The sequence below is a fragment of the Mus caroli genome, unplaced genomic scaffold, assembly GCF_978045245.1.
Source record: "Mus caroli unplaced genomic scaffold, Mus_caroli_1 scaffold_7, whole genome shotgun sequence".
Classification (NCBI taxonomy): Eukaryota; Metazoa; Chordata; class Mammalia; order Rodentia; family Muridae; genus Mus; species Mus caroli.
The window spans coordinates 138,080,429-138,098,022 of record NW_028227262.1 but is presented as its reverse complement, the minus strand read 5'-3'; positions in this window follow the sequence as shown (position 1 = coordinate 138,098,022).

Here is a 17,594-nt window from a genome sequence, read left to right as displayed (position 1 = left end):
CACTGTTTTTTTTTATTACATATTTTCCTCAATTACATTTCCAATGCTATCCCAAAAGTCCCCCATACCGCCCCCCACTTCCCTACCCTCCCATTCCCATTCTTTTGGCCCTGGCATTCCCCTATATTGGGGCATATAAAGTTTGCAAGTCCAATGGGCCTCTTTCCAGAGATGGCCGACTAGGCCATCTTTCGATACATATGCAGCTAGAGACAAGAGCTCCGGGGTACTGGTTAGTTCATCATGTTGTTCCAACTATAGGGTTGCAGATCCCTTTAGCTCCTTGGGTACTTTCTCTAGCTTCTCCATTGGGAGCCCTGTGATCCATCCAATAGCTGACTGTGAGCATCCACTCCTGTGTTTGCTAGGCCCCTGCATAGTCTCACAAGAGACAGCTATCTTTGGGTCCTTTCAGCAAAATCTTGCTAGTGTATGCAATGGTGTCAGCGTTTAGAAGCTGATTATGGGATGGATCCCTGGATACGGCAGTCTCTAGATGGTCCATCCTTTCATCACAGCTCCGAACTTTGTCTCTGTAAATCCTTCCCTGGGTGTTTTGTTCCCAATTCTAAGAAGGGGCACAGTGTCCACACTTTGGTCTTCATTCTTCTTGAGTTTCATGCGTTTAGCAAATTGTATCTTATATCTTGGGTATCCTAAGTTTTGGGCTAATATCCACTTATCAGTGAATACATATTGTGTGAGTTCCTTTGTGATTGTGTTACCTCACTCAAGATGATGCCCTCCAGGTCCATCCATTTGGCTAGGAATTTCATAAATTCATTCTTTTTAATAGCTGAGTAGTACTCCATTGTGTAAATGTACCATAATTTCTGTATCCATTCCTCTGTTGAGGGACATCTGGGTTCTTTCCAGCTTCTGGCTATTATAAATAGGGCTGCTATGAACATAGTGGAGCATGTGTCCTTCTTACCGGTTGGGACATCTTCTGGATATATGCCCAGAAGAGGTATTGCTGGATCCTCCGGTAGTACTATGTCCAATTTTCTAAGGAACCGCCAGACTGATTTCCAGAGTGGTTGTACAAGCTTGCAATCCCACCAACAATGGAGGAGTGTTCCTCTTTCTCCACATCCTCGCCAGCATCTGCTGTCACCTGAATTTTTGATCTTAGCCATTCTGACTGGTGTGAGGTGGAATCTCAGGGTTGTTTTGATTTGCATTTCCCTGATGATTAAGGATGTTGAACATTTTTTCAGGTGCTTCTCTGCCATTCGGTATTCCTCAGGTGAGAATTCTTTGTTCAGTTCTGAGCCCCATTTTTTAATGGGGTTATTTGACTTTCTGGAGTCCACCTTCTTGAGTTCTTTATATATATTGGATATTAGTCCCTTGTCTGATTTAGGATAGGTGAAGATCCTTTCCCAATCTGTTGGTGGTTTTTTTGTCTTATTGTTGGTGTCTTTAGCCTTGCAGAAGCTTTGTAGTTTCATGAGGTCCCATTTGTCATGTGCTGTAGGATCATTTATTCTTAAAGATAAGACTGCTTCTAAGTCATCTTCCCATGGAAACAAAATGGTATGATAAACAAAATGAACTGATTAAACACCTAAAGTGGGGAACTAAAACACATACCATTTTAAAGCCTTTTGGAAATTAATATTTTCTAAAGCATTAAGAGATCTTTTTTTCTTACATCCTCTTGGCTAGATGCAAATTAAGATCTACTTTAACTCCTGTCTGTCTGCATCAAAAACCAAAGGAAAATTTTTAAAAATCTGCTGTCCATTTTATTGCTGGCATTTGCATGCAAACAACTACAATTTATTAGTAAAATTGATATGTTCCATATATGATTACACCCTGTATCAAACTCCAATTGTGTAGAATCTGTTCAGAACTTATTAGTCACTAAAGTAGCTCCTGTTTTAGATTGAAATATTTGTACTTCAATATATATTTTTAACATAGAAAGGAAAAAGTCCCAGGTCTCAATAGTACAGAATCAAACTCTAAGCTTTTGAGGACAAGAAAGCTTACAAAACTGTCTCAGCGTTTTTCAATGATCTTCGAATACTCTGAGTAGGAAATCTTTCCTTAGTAGCATTTGCATATTGATGACTCCAGTTTGCCATCACGCTGCTTACTTCTAAACATGTTAATTTCAGCTTGGCATTTGCTTTATGAGCATTTGATTCTCTGAATTAAGAAAACTGATTAATTAGGAGAACTGATATGCAAAATCAAAGGTTAGTTATATTATAATAAACACAGTGGTGTTTAAGATTCTTTAAAATGCTATGAAAATTTAAGGTTCTGATATGATGCCATATAATTTGAAAAATTCATTCAAATTAGTATTGAAATGATCACTTTTAGACCCACTAATATTTTATTAAGAATATAAATGTGGAATTATGATCAAAGACTTGGCAGAATGCTTTAAAATGCCTATAGAGGATAAAATTGGGTTCTTCATTTCAACATCTTCATTAGATCTAAAACTAATAATGAAAAGATTATTTAAATGTACAAATATTAAGAAGGAATAGTAATAAAGTCATTAAAAAGGAATGTAAGTACTTCAAAATTAAATATCAAAATTAGATTAATTTTAAATGGCAAGTACCTAGAAAATAGATTTAGATATTAGAAAAAGAAAAAGGATAAAGGATGTTAAAGGTCATATTATAAATAAGTAAATCCACTTTATTATGTGAACATCTCAATATTATATGAAAGTTTACTTTGTTACAACTATAGAATTGAGGCTTTCTGTGTCTATCAAGACCTCAGCTCTATTCCCTTAATGAAGCACCCAAGATTGCTCAATATTTGCATATTTGCAACATAGTTGGAGAATAGTGCAAAATAGCACCTTTTCCTTTTAATTCTGTGTTATCAAAACTGTTACATGTGATTTTGAGGTCTGTTAAAAAAAACACATTCAATTTTCAGTACTCCTCTGAGGAAAATTATCTATAATTCCTATTCCATATGTTTTCCCAACCCTCTCAAGCTACAAAAATATCTCCTATAATTAACCTACTTTGTGCTTATTGCCAGGTTCCCTCTGTAAAGCAGGTCTACAAGGCTGTTTTATCCCCATCTTCCAAATAACTGTAGCTATGTCAGGCATTGAAGTCATAATCTTCACAGTCCCTCAAATAAAAAATGCAAGGATATTAAGAATATTAAGTATACTAGCTTCCTTATGTATCCACCATGACTGTTGCCAGTGTAGAGACAACTATAGTCTTTAGATATTCCAAACTTAATTTTCCCTAGAGAAGTACCCAAGGCCTTCACCACCACTGCTCAGGAAACTGTTCCAGGTATGACCTTCAATGTGGTGATTACCACCTAATTATAGTGTTGAGTGTGCTAAACTCTGTTATCAGTAAAGCCTATAGGTTTAATATGGCTGAGAAGATTCTTAGTGGGATTTGCTGAAGTCCACTGAACCAACAATTGTTTAAAATTCAAGACTGAAGGAAGAAGTAAAAATATTTTAATGAATGGTCTTAGACTAAGAAGTGGTACATCCTGGAGGAGAAGCTCATGGGATCTTATGCCCCCCTCCGCCCCTTGAAGAGTAATTGGCAATTAGTGGCTTCTGAGTTGGGGTGTGTAGGAGGAGTCATCATTTTCTTAGGTGGAATAGCAGCTGGTGTTACATTCATCCAGGCTCAGCAAGCAGCCCTACTAAAAGTCAGTGCATCACACATAAACAAAGGATATGCAAACAGGAGGGAAAGATGGGCTTTGGAGGAAGGAGAGGTTCAGCATTAGTGGTATGCAAGAAGGCATTGAAGAATAAAAATGAGCAAAATATATACATGTATAAAATTAATATGTATTTTGTTAATTTCTCTCTTTTTCTTCCAAAGAGAAATGATGCACCCTATCAAGTAGACAAGGGACCTTTAAAGTCTTTTTAATCTTTAATTTATCTTAATTCCTACTGGGATTGGAAGAAGAAAAGAAAAGCCCCATTTTCAACCTAAGATGACCATCTGAAAGCTGACCTGACCAAATATCCATCATTAATACAGGTAAGAGTCAAGCATGATAAGGTCGAGAGGTCAAAACTGCAATTCTGCCTAGATAAAATTGTTCCTAGTTCTTCCAAATATCAGGGGCATAGCATCTAAAAAGGTTAATGCTAATGACACTGACCACTGAAAAATGAGTTCAGGTAGCCCCTCTCCCCACACTCCAGACTTTTCCATAATCATAATAAATGGCTGCTCCCTGTGGCAAAACAACTGGGAAATAACAAAAATAACTTACAATAATAGACATTTATAATAGAAGGTACAAAATGAAGTGGCATTTCAAAGGCATACTGCATGGGGAATCTTGAAGATTTCAATCAAAAAGTTGTTTGGGAACAACCAACCAGAACTGCAATGACAGTTAAAAAGATATGTATTCAAATATCATTGGGGAATGATATTTCAGTATGTCCTTGTTTTCATGTATTCATTCTGACTTTATATCTAAATATTTCCAATGTGATAATGCCAAATCAGTTGTCAGTTTGGTAGTCCTCTATAAAAACAGCAGCAAACCTAAGGTATTAATTATTCATATTTAAAGACCCAAACAAGAGTCAGGATGATAATCATCAGGAGTTTTCTCAGGGTTCCACACACCTTCATGAACTTGGTGTTCATTACTTTCAGTTTATTGCTCTTCTACAAGGTTGGCTACTTTGGGAAAGAGTTTCCTTATGTATCCAATGTAGTTTATTCTGGCACCACCAATATTACATTAACTAAATCTGCATTCTTAATGAAAAATTGTCAACTAACTGATGATACAACATGTATTATTTTGGTATCAATGATTATGGATTTACATGGAAATTATAGATATTCCTGAGTTGGAGATGTTTTGTGGGTATTTTTCCTTCTATACCATCCATCCCGGGCAAGATATATCAAGTTTTGATGAGTTTAAACTACTTTAGTAGGGCAGTCTCTAATAAAAGTCATCCCAAAGTCCTTTTACACATTCAATAAATAAAAATATAAGATTTCTAGTTAAATTTGAATTACAGAAAATAATTAGGTAAGATATGTTTAAATATCATGTGATACTGGTAACTTTTAGAAATAATATTATAATAAAATATTAGAAAAATATGAACACTATTAGTTTTTTTTTTTATATAAGACATATTTTTCTGGCTATCCTGGATTTTATCTGCTGACCATACTTTTTTCAGACCTTTAAACTAACAAAGTGTTTTTACAGGTCTAAAAATAAAGAATTATTCAAGATCATCCTAAAATTTAGTATTTGCTGATCAAACATTATTCTCTTAGCACGCAGAATTATTGATATTCAGTAGTAAACATATTAAACATGGATTGAATCCAGGTGCATCATAAAGCAGAACAGAAAAAATATGCTTTAAATTAATAGGGTAAGCTGAGACCTACTAATCTTTTTGAAGTTTCTCCTCAGATTGTTTTTCTCAGTGTCTGTGTCTGTATTTGTGTCTGTCTGTCTGTCTGTCTGTCTGTCTCTCTCTCTCTCTCTCTCACACACACACACACACATAAACACACACAAACACACACACAATTTATTGCATGAAAATTTGGCATAGTATTCCATTTCTTAAAATAAAGCAACATTCTCTTTTGGAAGAGACAAAAAAAAGAACCACTCTAATAGTAATTTTACAAAAATAAAATTGTGTTGATATTTTCATATGCCTTATAAAACTCTTAAACTATTTATTTGAATTTTATTTCTTAAAGCAGAGTCAATCATAATGTTTTCCATTAAGTACCAGTGAGGTTATTATGAATGCAAGCTCTGAAGAAAATTCAAATTGTCATTTTACTATTAATACCTACTGAAGTTATATTCCTATTTCTTTGAAACATAGTGCCCTAGCTATAAGCATGGATTGATAGTTACATAAAATCAGATCAAGAAGTGTGATGTACAGATATTTATTGACTTGATACAGTGAAAGTTTGAAAGTTAGGACGTTTTTCTGTATGTATGTATATATATATATATATATATATATATATATATATATACAGAAAACATATACACACATATATATATATGCATTTCATATATTTTTCTGATAATAGATTGTTTTCTCATACAAAATATTCTAATTACAGAGCAAATCTCCTCCTCCCAGCTCCTCTACACCTTTCCTTCCATCTAGATCCACTCCTTTTCTGTCTCTCATAAGGAAAGAACAAGCTTCTTATAGAAAACAACATAAGAAAATAAAATATGAGGTAAAACATAAAACCTCTTTTTGAAGTTGGACAAGGCAAACCAACAGAAAAATAAAGGAGCCCTTAGAGAAAGCACAAGAGCCAGAGACCCAATCATTCACACACTTCAAAGTCCCATAAAAATACTAAACTGAAAGCTATAACATATTAATAGAGGACCTAGTGCAGACCCTTGTAGACTCTGTGCTTCCTGCTTTAGTCTCTGTGAATTTGTTTGAACTTTGCTCACTGATTTAGAGACTGTTGTCCATCTTTCCTCTGGCTTTTACATTATTTCTCTCTCCTCTTCCATTGGCTTCCCTGAGCTCTAAAGGGAAGGATTTGGTGGAGACAACTCATTTAGAACAGTGTGTTCTAATCTCTGTCTCTGTCTCTGTCTCTCTGTCTCTGTCTCTCTGTCTCTCTGTCTCTCTGTCTCTCTCTCTCTCTCTCTCTCTCTCTCTCTCTCTCTCTCTCTCTCTCTCTCTCCTTATTGTCTGCATGTGAGCCTGAGGTCTCTGTGTTTGTTCCCATCTGCTTCAGGAGGAACATTCTCTGATGATGGCTGAATAAGGCACTGATCTATGAGTATAGCAGAATATCGTCAAGCATCATTTTATCACTAATGTTTTTTAAGAACCTAGATGTCTGGGCTATCTAGCTTTTGGTTCTTTGTCACCTAGGCTGTATCCAGTATGTGTTTCATCACATTCAAAGGGTCTTAAGTCATGTCAGACATTGATTGGCTACTCCCACAAGCTTTCTCTCACCAATGCTGTAGCATATTTTGTAGACAGAACAGAATTTTAGAACAAAGAATTTGTGGCTTGGTTGTTGTTTACATTTCTTATTTGATAGCCCATAATAGTACTTTCAAACCAAAACAACTAGAATGTAGGGGTGAACTTTCTATATAAGCACCAGCTTGATCTCTCCACATTTAAGTGGTTATGTGGATGTTTTCTTCAGCAATTTTGCTTTCCTGTTGGATTGTGGAGAGAATCCTGTTGTCTTGGCAACAGTCATGGTTGTTTTGGAATTTCCATGCTCCCCTTTGGCCAACAACTCAATTGAATGTTACCCAATTACAGTACTGGGAGTTTTTTCTTGGTGACAAGAGCTGTCCTGTTGGGACTCCTTCTGCCCCATTATTTGGAGAATTCATTAGAATTGCCTTCATATATTTTAGAGTTTCTACTGCACTGGGTTTTTTTTTATACTTACTTAATAATGGTTTTTTTGAAAGTATAGAATTAGATTAAAGATATTCTAATGATAAAGACTATGATTGTTTTCTAGAACTATTATCTTTGGTACATAGGACATAGAAAAGGAATAGCACTTCTAAAATTGTCAACCATGTAAGTCTTCTCAGAAACAGAGAAAAATATAAAAATACCCTTCCAATAGCAAAGGCAGAACTTCTCTTTAGCTTGCCTTCAAAATATCAGACAGCTTTCTTTTTTTTATTCATAAATATGAGTGCATATTCTACCATCATCTATCTATCTATCTATCTATCTATCTATCTATCTATCTATCTATCATCTATCTATCTACCTATCTCTGTTTATTTCAATATAGCTATCACAAAGACACAGACATACATAAAGACACACAGATACACACACATACATACACACACACAAACACACACACACATATACACAGAATTGGCTTTGAAGATTAATCACAGTAAAAAAAAATGATTAAATTCAATAACTTTCTGAATGCAGAAGCTATTTAAACCTGAAGTATGGTAGCTTCAGAATTCAATAGTTAAGGAAAAAGAAAAAAGATGTCTCCTGTTCTGGTCACTGAGCTCATATTTATGCAATTCCATATGTCCAGATATCATAAATTCTTCATTTAATCACCCTCATGTAGGCTATATTAAAAATTCTGCTAAAGAGCTTGCATTCCAGCCTGAAGGCATTTGAAAAAGCAGGTTTAACTTGTAATTTGTTATTAAAATGAAATTTCACTACTTTATGCATGTTAAACACATAAAATTAATCCAACTCAACCTTACCTGATAGACACCTTACTAACAAGTATATGTGTATGCAGATGTGTGTGCATATTAACATTATATTCATTTGTTCATCAAACATCGTGGTCACTGTAGAAGGTAATTAAGAAAGGAAGGTATAGTTATTTATGGTCTATTGTCTAAAATATGGAATATATGTGTGCTTGTGTGTATGTGATGCTTCCCAAGTATTTGCTATACATTTGAAATTAGTATTTAATCCATGTATGTTCAATTACTAACACCCAGAGAACTTGCATTTATCTTGGAATAAGTAGATAAGAGTCATAAAGCCTTCAAGTTGCTTACATTCTGCTAAGAAACAGTTGAATAATTTGATTAATGATAGCATCATTAATCCTTAAGCATAGTACTAGTAGAGGATCTAAATGTAGGATCTAATCAAATTTTTGGATTAACTGTTATCCCATGTTTATTGTCTTTACTGCCTTCAATTGTACACTGCTTTGAATTCTCTAAGGAATTTAAAATGAACATTAATTATTGATAATTACTAGCACTAACATGTCAACAAGACAAGCATGAACCTATATACTTGTAACTGCCATACTATTGGAACTGAGGAATATACTCATCATCTTTCATTTGAATAAATATTAAACTAAAAGACATCCTACAGTGTTAGTACTTTTGCAGGATTCTTAAATTAATAATTTACCTAATTTAACATCAAGACATCCATAGACTCCAAGGCAATATTAGTAAATTCTACATTTAAATAGAAAACTGATTCTCAAGTGAAATCACATTGTTAGGAGAAGTGCCCCATGGGTCCACTTAAGATAGAATTATCTTAAAGTTATATTGAAAACGGAATGAAATACAGTAACTATGAAAATGTGTGAATTCAAGAGGCATAGATAAGCCTAAAATATGTTCATAGGAAAAAGAGCATGCACCTACAGGGTGATAGGATGGGTTTCTCCCATGCTGAATGTATCATATATTTTAACAGTAAACGTTGTTTAAATGAGATATCTTTCTTGTAATAAATAATAAGTATACACAATGCTTTGAATTAAAAGTCTAGTTAAAACATCATGCAAATACAAAAGATATCTTAAAACATATAAGGAAAGTAGAGATGTAAACATTTGCACATTGGGTCAATAATACTACTAGGTGGTTTTAATGCTACCTTCAGCTTTATTCAGCTTTAAACCAACTTCTGACTCTGAGCTATGATCTTTTTCTTAGAGTGTTTGCTTTAGAAATCTTGGAATTTTAAATTCTTTCACTGTCCCTCAGAGACACAAATTTTTTATAAGTTTTCTTGAAATTTTTACAGCAAAGCATATCATTCCTAAGGGCCTGAAAATCATGTATTTGGATCTTGCCTCAAAAGATACAACACCCTTCATGTGTCTTCCCCTTTCTGTGAAGGTTATGACTTCTAACTTCAGTGGTATTTTTTTTCCAAATTCTAAAAATGTCTTTCCTAAACCTATATGAGCTGAAATTTTCTTTTGGCTAGAACAAGTTAGAAAACACAAATGGTCTTTGACTCACATCTCTGTGTTGTTGCTTCCCAAATATCACATTTTGTCCTCAGAAAAACTTAACCTTGTCTTGGCAGTAGCCTTGACTTATCTTGCCCAATCTTACTTTTGCAATAGTCTTAAGTAATGTTTCCTTTGCCTGATAAAGAATGAAAAAAAATATATTTGGAAGGAAGAAGTCATGTATTCAAAAATCAGAGATTTCACTTATATCAAATGACCAACTATAGAGCAATTTTTAAATGGCAGTGCCAAGATTATAAACTTCTGGGGCTGAAGAGATGGTTCAGCGGTTAAGAGCACCGGCTGCTCTTCCAAATGTCCTGAGTTCAAATCCCAGCAACTACATGGTGGCTTACAACCATCTGTAATGATATCTGATGCACTCTTCCGTGGTGTCTGAAGATAGCTACAGTGTACTTAGATATAATAATAAATAAATCTTTAAAAAAATTATAAACTTCTATCTGAGATACATGTGTCTTACAAATGTCTCACACGTAAATGATTATATTCATAGGCAAGAAAGATGTGGACATTTTTTATATGAAATGCATTAATTTGAAGCTTTCATGATTAGTTTAAGGAACTCCATAAATAAAAAAACTGACCAGGTTTAGAAGCATAACTTATATTTATAATTAACTATTTCCACAAGAGGAACCCTTCACCAAGAAGCTTTCTAGGGAGTTTGATCACCTAAACTCAGTGCTATCCACTCTTCTGATTTCCACTATTGCAATAAAATAAAGGACAGGGAAAGTCAAGACACTTGTTATAGGAAAATGTAAATGAGGGAGGAAAAAAACTGAAGGATATTGAATACAACAGGCAGTAGAGCATGAACTTAAAATAAGAAAAAGTCAATATGAACACTGGTACAAAAACACAATTTAAATTAACATCTTCAAGCCTGAACACTATATATAAATTGGAATTGTTTGACTACAGATGTAAATTGAAATATAAGCTCAAAGTTTTAATAGCAAAATTGATCTGTTATCACAGCCTATAAAAGAGCAAAAATCTGTTCTGAATATCAATAGTAAATTGTAAATTTCTCAATAGTAAATTTCTGAGGAAGATAGATTAAAATAGACTATAATTCTTATAAACTTAGGATATGGTAGATGATTAGGTAAGATAGCACTTGACCTAGAAAAGAAAAATAATGAACATCAGAAAATCTGTCTTTTGCTGTACTGAAAGAATCTTTCCTAGGTCAGATAGTCCAGTTACAAATGGATTCATGAATTGTAGAAGAAAATGTAACAATATCATTTTAAGTAATGTTTGCATTATTAAATATTCCAACACACATTAGTCCTTTAGTGATTGTGAAAGTTAGGTTTTCTTTCTAAATTTCATCCACTTGCTACTGTGAACAGAGAATTAACAAGCATGGGTGATCAAGTATCTCCAGAATAGGACGTGAAATGCTTTGGATATATGCCTAGGAGTGGTGTAGCTGGGTCTTATATTAGTTCCCATTTTATGATTTGAGGAGTCTCCACAGTAATTTCCATTTTGGCTGCTCTAGTTTGCATTCATACTAACGGTAGATAAGGGTTTCTCTTTTCTCACATCTGGTTTTATTTTCATTTTTTCAATATCATACATGAATATCCATGATTTAGTTACAAGAAAATTTTCATTGAGAGCAATAAACTTTCTTCTTTGTGTCTCTATAGGATCTGAAGAAAACTGATATTCATAAAAGTCATGTAAGTCAGGCAGAGACAACTGGAGCATTCCGTTACACTGCACCCAGTTGGTTTGCAGTTAGATACATGAGCCAAATATGGAGAAAAACAGGAATATTGACTAGTACTTACTTTTTGGAGACAATCATTATTTACTTCCTGTGATTTAAATGTGTAGCAGAAAACATATATATTAGAGCTATTGTCTGCCATCCTGCCAGTCATGAAATCTAAGCAACATACCAACTAGGAAGAAAAGATGTCCTGAGATGATAGGAATACTACATCTCCAAAGATGCCATGTGTACTCTTCAAAGCCAGCAACTGTTAATATCAAAAGAGACTATTAGAAGCTTTATCAGTCCCATTCATTCCCCCCCCCATACACACACACACTCAATCTGCGAAATCAATTATATTTCCCCTTCCCAGGGAGCTCCAGGTTTCCCCACTAGAGTATCCTTTTTACCAAACCTGAGTCTGTGGATTGTAGCCTGATTATCATTTACTTAAGAGCTAATATTTACTTATAAGTGAGAACTTACTCTATTTGTCTTTCTGGGACAGGATTACCTCACACAGGATGATTTTTTTTCCTAGCTCCATTCATTGGCTGCAAATTTTTTGATGCCATTCTTTTTATCTGCTGAATAATGTTCCACTGTGTAATGTATTCTTTTGTTGCCATGCTTCAGTTAAGGGACATCTAGGTCTTTTCCAGTTTCTAGCTATTATTACTAAAGCTGCAATGGTGCAATGAAAAAACTAATTATTATTTTTAAAAAACTATTGTCAGTCAAACAATCATCTATGAAGCTACAGGCTCTCCATCCTTAGAAGAAACACTTATTTATCAGTAGTATGTATACTAAAATACCTTCATCAAAACTAAATAGGATTAAAGAAATTGTAGCATCTATGTTATTGCAAACCCAAGGGGCATCAACATTCCTAATATTTAGCACACCTATTAATGTCATCTGCCCTCACATTTGTGTTGCATGGAAATCCTTTAGAGAAGACTACATGTTAGAGTAAAACACATACCTTAGCAAATTTAAGAAGTTTAAAACAATACATAAAATTTAAGATGACACTGCAATGAAATTTGATATTGAATAATGAAAACTGAAATAAATTTCATAAATATGTAGAAACTAAATAACACATTAAGACAAAGGAACAGTATAAGATTATCTTAGAAACCCAACTATAAATCAAAGAAGCCACAAAGGAAGTTAGAAAATGCCATGAAAGGGCTGAGAATGTAGCTCTTTGAGGTGCTTACCTAGCAGAACCCCATGCTGGAGATCCACCCTAACAACAAACGGAAGGAGGATGCTGAACTTATACTCATGATACTCTCATCAAAGAAAAAAACAAATAGTTCTGGAAGATTTTCCCCTAAAATTTACATGAAAATCATCAATACACAAACTTGAAAATTCTTCCAAAAAACTAAAAAAGAGAGAAAGCCCTATGGTCTTCTTAAGAATTCATCAGGATCCTGATATCAAAGGTAAATATTGTCATTTAATTGAGGACTTATGAGGTTCGGTCATAACTGGTAGATACATCTGCAATACACCTGCACCTGAGGCTTAGGGGTCATTACAATATAGTGAAAAAGGGAGGGAATCTCTGTTCACAGTATCAAATGGACATTGAATCTCCTCATATACCCATAAAGTTTCACCAACATGACTCTCTAAACATGATTTGAACCAAGATGGAGCCAGAAGACATGTAATATAATGTAAGTAGTAGAAATATTAAGAGGCCTCAACCCAACATTAAATAATTATTTCATTATTTAACATCAAATTTCATTGCAATGTCATCTTAAATTTTATGTATCGTTTTAAACTTCTTAAATTTGCTAAGGTATGTGTTTTACTCTAACATTTAGTCTTCTCTAAAGGATTTCCATGCAACACAAATGTGAGGGCAAATGACATTAATAGGTGTGCTAAATATTAGGAATGTTGATGCCCCTTGGGTTTGCAATAACATAGATGCTACAATTTCTTTAATCCTATTTAGTTTTGATTGAGGTATTTTACTTGGAATACTTTCTCTCTTATTAACAATAACAATGCATCTACAGATGTGTGTATATACACAGTGAGATCAGAGATCATAGAAAAGGCACATTTGGGTCTTGATTCTAGATTCACCTCTATGGGCACCAAGTCTCACATTGTGGATAGGGGTGAGGAAATGTGACTTTGTGTATGTGACATTGTTGGGGGGAGGTGTGTGTGTGTGTATGTGTATGTGACAGAGAGAGAGAGAGAGAGAGAGAGAGAGGGAGGGAGGGAGGGAGAGAGAGAGAGAGAGAGAGAGAGAGAGAGAGAGAGAGAGAGAGAGAGAGAGAGAGAGAGAGAACGAACTACAGGCAACTAAAGAAGACTGAGAATGGGTTACCCAACACCAAATGGTTAGTCCTGAAAACGTACATACAAGTAACATACAGACTGAGAAGGTTGTGTTGATGCATTTAGGAACATACACATAGTCATGTGTACATACATATATATGTATGTATGTTTGTGTGCATGCATGCATGTCCGTGTGCATGTAATAATAAAAAGGAGATTATGAATTTGAAAGAGCTAGGAAAGGCATATAGAAGGACTTGGATGGAGGAAGGGAAAAATGTAATTATAATCTCAAAAATAAATAATTAAAAAATAAAGGAAGAATAACAATTAATAAAACATTGAAATCCATTTTGTCTGATAACAAATGCTGGTTAAATAAACTGGAGGTTTAACATGCAATAGCTTCAAAACTGATCCCTTTTTTTCATTCTGAACTGGAAATATAGACTTATAGTCAGCTTCTCCAGGAATACTTTCTCTCTTATTAACAATAACAATGCATCTACAGATGTGTGTATATACACAGTGAGATCAGAGATCATAGAAAAGGCACATTTGGGTCTTGATTCTAGATTCACCTCTATGGGCACCAAGTCTCACACTGTGGATAGGGGTGAGGAAATGTGACTTTGTGTATGTGACATTGTTGGGGGGAGGTGTGTGTGTGTGTGTGTGTGTGTGTGTGTGTGTGTGTGACAGAGAAAGAGAGTGAGAGAGAGAGAGAGAGAGGCTTTGTATCATACTCTTGTATTCACACTATCCCCCAAAATGGATCTAAATGTGACTGATTTTTAGTGTTACAGTGCAAATAATATGTTAATACATTGATAATAATTTTGAAAAAAATAATGAACTTGCCTCTAAAATATAAAGATATGCCATACTTTATAGGGAGAAGGTTAAGGCAGATACATAACCTTGAAAAGTCTGACCAACTACATTACACAATATAAGAGAAAATGTGATCAACCTATAGTATGCAGACTCTCTGAATCTCTTGTTCTCAATTTTAGTTTATTAAATAATTTGATTGTATTATAGTTATTTTAAAGTGTGTCAAGGTATCGGTTAAAATATGACTTTTAATCCTTATTATATTTGTATTTATGTAACATCCCAATTTCTTTTTTTATTTGTTTACTGATATATATTTGTTACCATCCAGATAGTCCCCCTTCCTCCCACTCTCTGTTCCCATAGTTCCTCACCCCATTCTTTCTTCTGCCTGTCTCCAAGAAGATAATCATGCCTCACCAGGACTCCTGCCTTGCCTTCCCTAGGGCCTCAAGTCTCTCAAGGATTAGGCACATCCTCTCCCACTGAGGATGATAGCAGCTTCAGGTTCTATATCTTCAGTGCTATGAGTCTTACCTAGGTCTTCCTCATATATTCCTGGGTGTTCCAATGTTCTTGTTTCTAACTCATCCCAGATTTACTCCTAAATCCAGTTGTTTTCCCAGTAATCTCTCCCTCCATCATGCCCTGACCTCAACCCTCCTGTTCCCTTTCCCACATCCTCTCCCATCCAATCTCCCCCTTCCATCTACCCTTGATGTCTAATTGTGATATCTCTCAACAGAGGAATGGATAAAGAAAATGTGGGACATTAACACAATGTAAAAATATTTGGCCTTTAAAAACAATGACATCATGAAATTTGCATTTAAATGGATGGAACTAGAAAAGGTCATCTTAATTGAGATGACTCATATCCAGAAAGACAAATATTATATGTACTCAATTCTTCTTTACCATAACCATTATTCTTTTTATTATATTTTATTTATTTGTATTTCAAATGTTTTCCCCTTTCTTGTTTTCCCCCTCCACACATCTCCTCTCTTGTCCCCCAGTCCCCTGCTTCTATCAGGGTGCTGCCCCACCGACCCCCCATTCTCACCTAACTGCCCTGGCATTCCCCTACACTGAGGCATTGAGCCTTCACAGAACCAATGGCCACTCCACTTATTGATACCAGGTAAAGATATTCTCTGCTACATAGGCATCTGGAGTCATGGGTTCATCCATGTGCACTCTTTGGTTGTTAATATAATCCCTGGGAGCTCTGAGATGGGGGTGTCTGGTTGGTTGATATTGTTGTTCTACCTATGGGGTTGCAAACTCCTACAGGTCCTTCAGTCCCTTCCCTAACTCCTCCATTGGGGTCCCCGTACCATGTCCAATGGTTGGCTGCAAGCATCCACATATGGATTTGTCAAGCTCTAACAGATCCTCTCAGGAGACAGCTATGTCAGCATGCACTTCTTGGCATGAGCAATACTATTTGGATTTGGTGTCTGTACATGGGATGGCGCCCTAGGTGAAGCAGTCTCTGGGTGGCCTTTCCTTCAGTCTCTGCTTCACCCCTTGTCCCCATGTTTTCTCCTGTGAGTATTTTGTACCCACATGTCACCATCTGTAATGGGATCTGATGCCTGCTTCTGGTGTGTCTGAAGACAGTGACAGTGTATTCATACACATAGAATAAATAATTTTTTTTAAAAAAGCAAATAAAATAAAATAAAATAAAAGGACTAAAGCATCCACACCAAGCATCTTCCTTCTTCTTGAGCTTCATATGGTTTGTGTATTTCCAAGATGTTCAACATCCACAGTCATAAGGGAAATACAAATCAAAATGACCCTGAGATTCCACCTCACACCAGTCAGAATGGCTAGGATAAAAAACTGAGATGACAGCAGATACTGGTGAGGATGTGGAGAAAGAGGAACACTGCTCAATTGTTGGTGGGATTGCAAGCTGGTACAACCACTCTGGAAATCAGTCTGTCAGCTCCTCAGAAAATTGGACATAGTACTACCTGAGGACCCACCTGTACCACTCCTGGGCATATACTCAAAAGATGCTCCAAGGATGTATGTTCAACTATAGTCATAACAGCCTTATTCATTATTATTATTTTTTTTATTTTTATAATAGCCAGAAACTGGAAAGAACCCAGATGTCCCTCAACAGAGGAATGGATTCTGAAAATGTGGCACATTTGCACAATGGAGTACTACTCAGCTATTCAAAACAATGACTTCATGAAATTCTTAGGTTGATGGATGGAACTAGAAAAACTCAGCCTGAGTGAGGTAACCCAGTCACAAAAGAACGTACATGGTATGTACTCATCTATAAGAGAACATTAGTCATGAAGTATAGGATTCCCATGCTACAAACCACAGACGAAAAGTAGTTAAGTACCAAGAAGGGTCCAAGGGGGACATTTGAATCTCAATGAAAAGGGAAATGTCTAAATATTAATTCCTCATTATCTGTTTATATTTTGAAATATAGGGAATTCAGATAAAAATAAAAAATAAACATTAAGATGGTTGCCACTCTTATGAGAAGAGGAATTTATGAAAGAGCCAGGCAGAGACACATGAAAGCACTGAGAGAAAAGAGCTACATAGAAGCCAAAGAGACAAATCTAAGAAAAATATATTTGCTGACATTTTGACTCAAGATCGATAAGAAGAGTGAGAAAATAAATATCTGTTGTTAACACATCCATTATGTGGTCTTTTACTACAGTCACATTCTTAGCATTAACACCATTACTAAAATGATGGTTTCTACAAAGGAATTCAGCTTGGAAGCAGATTTTGGCAACTATGGTTAGCATCAGGATCATGAGAGTACTGTGTTGGCTAATTTTATAATCAGCTTGACAGGGTAAAATTGAGAACAGGTGCAGCACTTTCTGTTTGTATTTCTGGGTGACAAA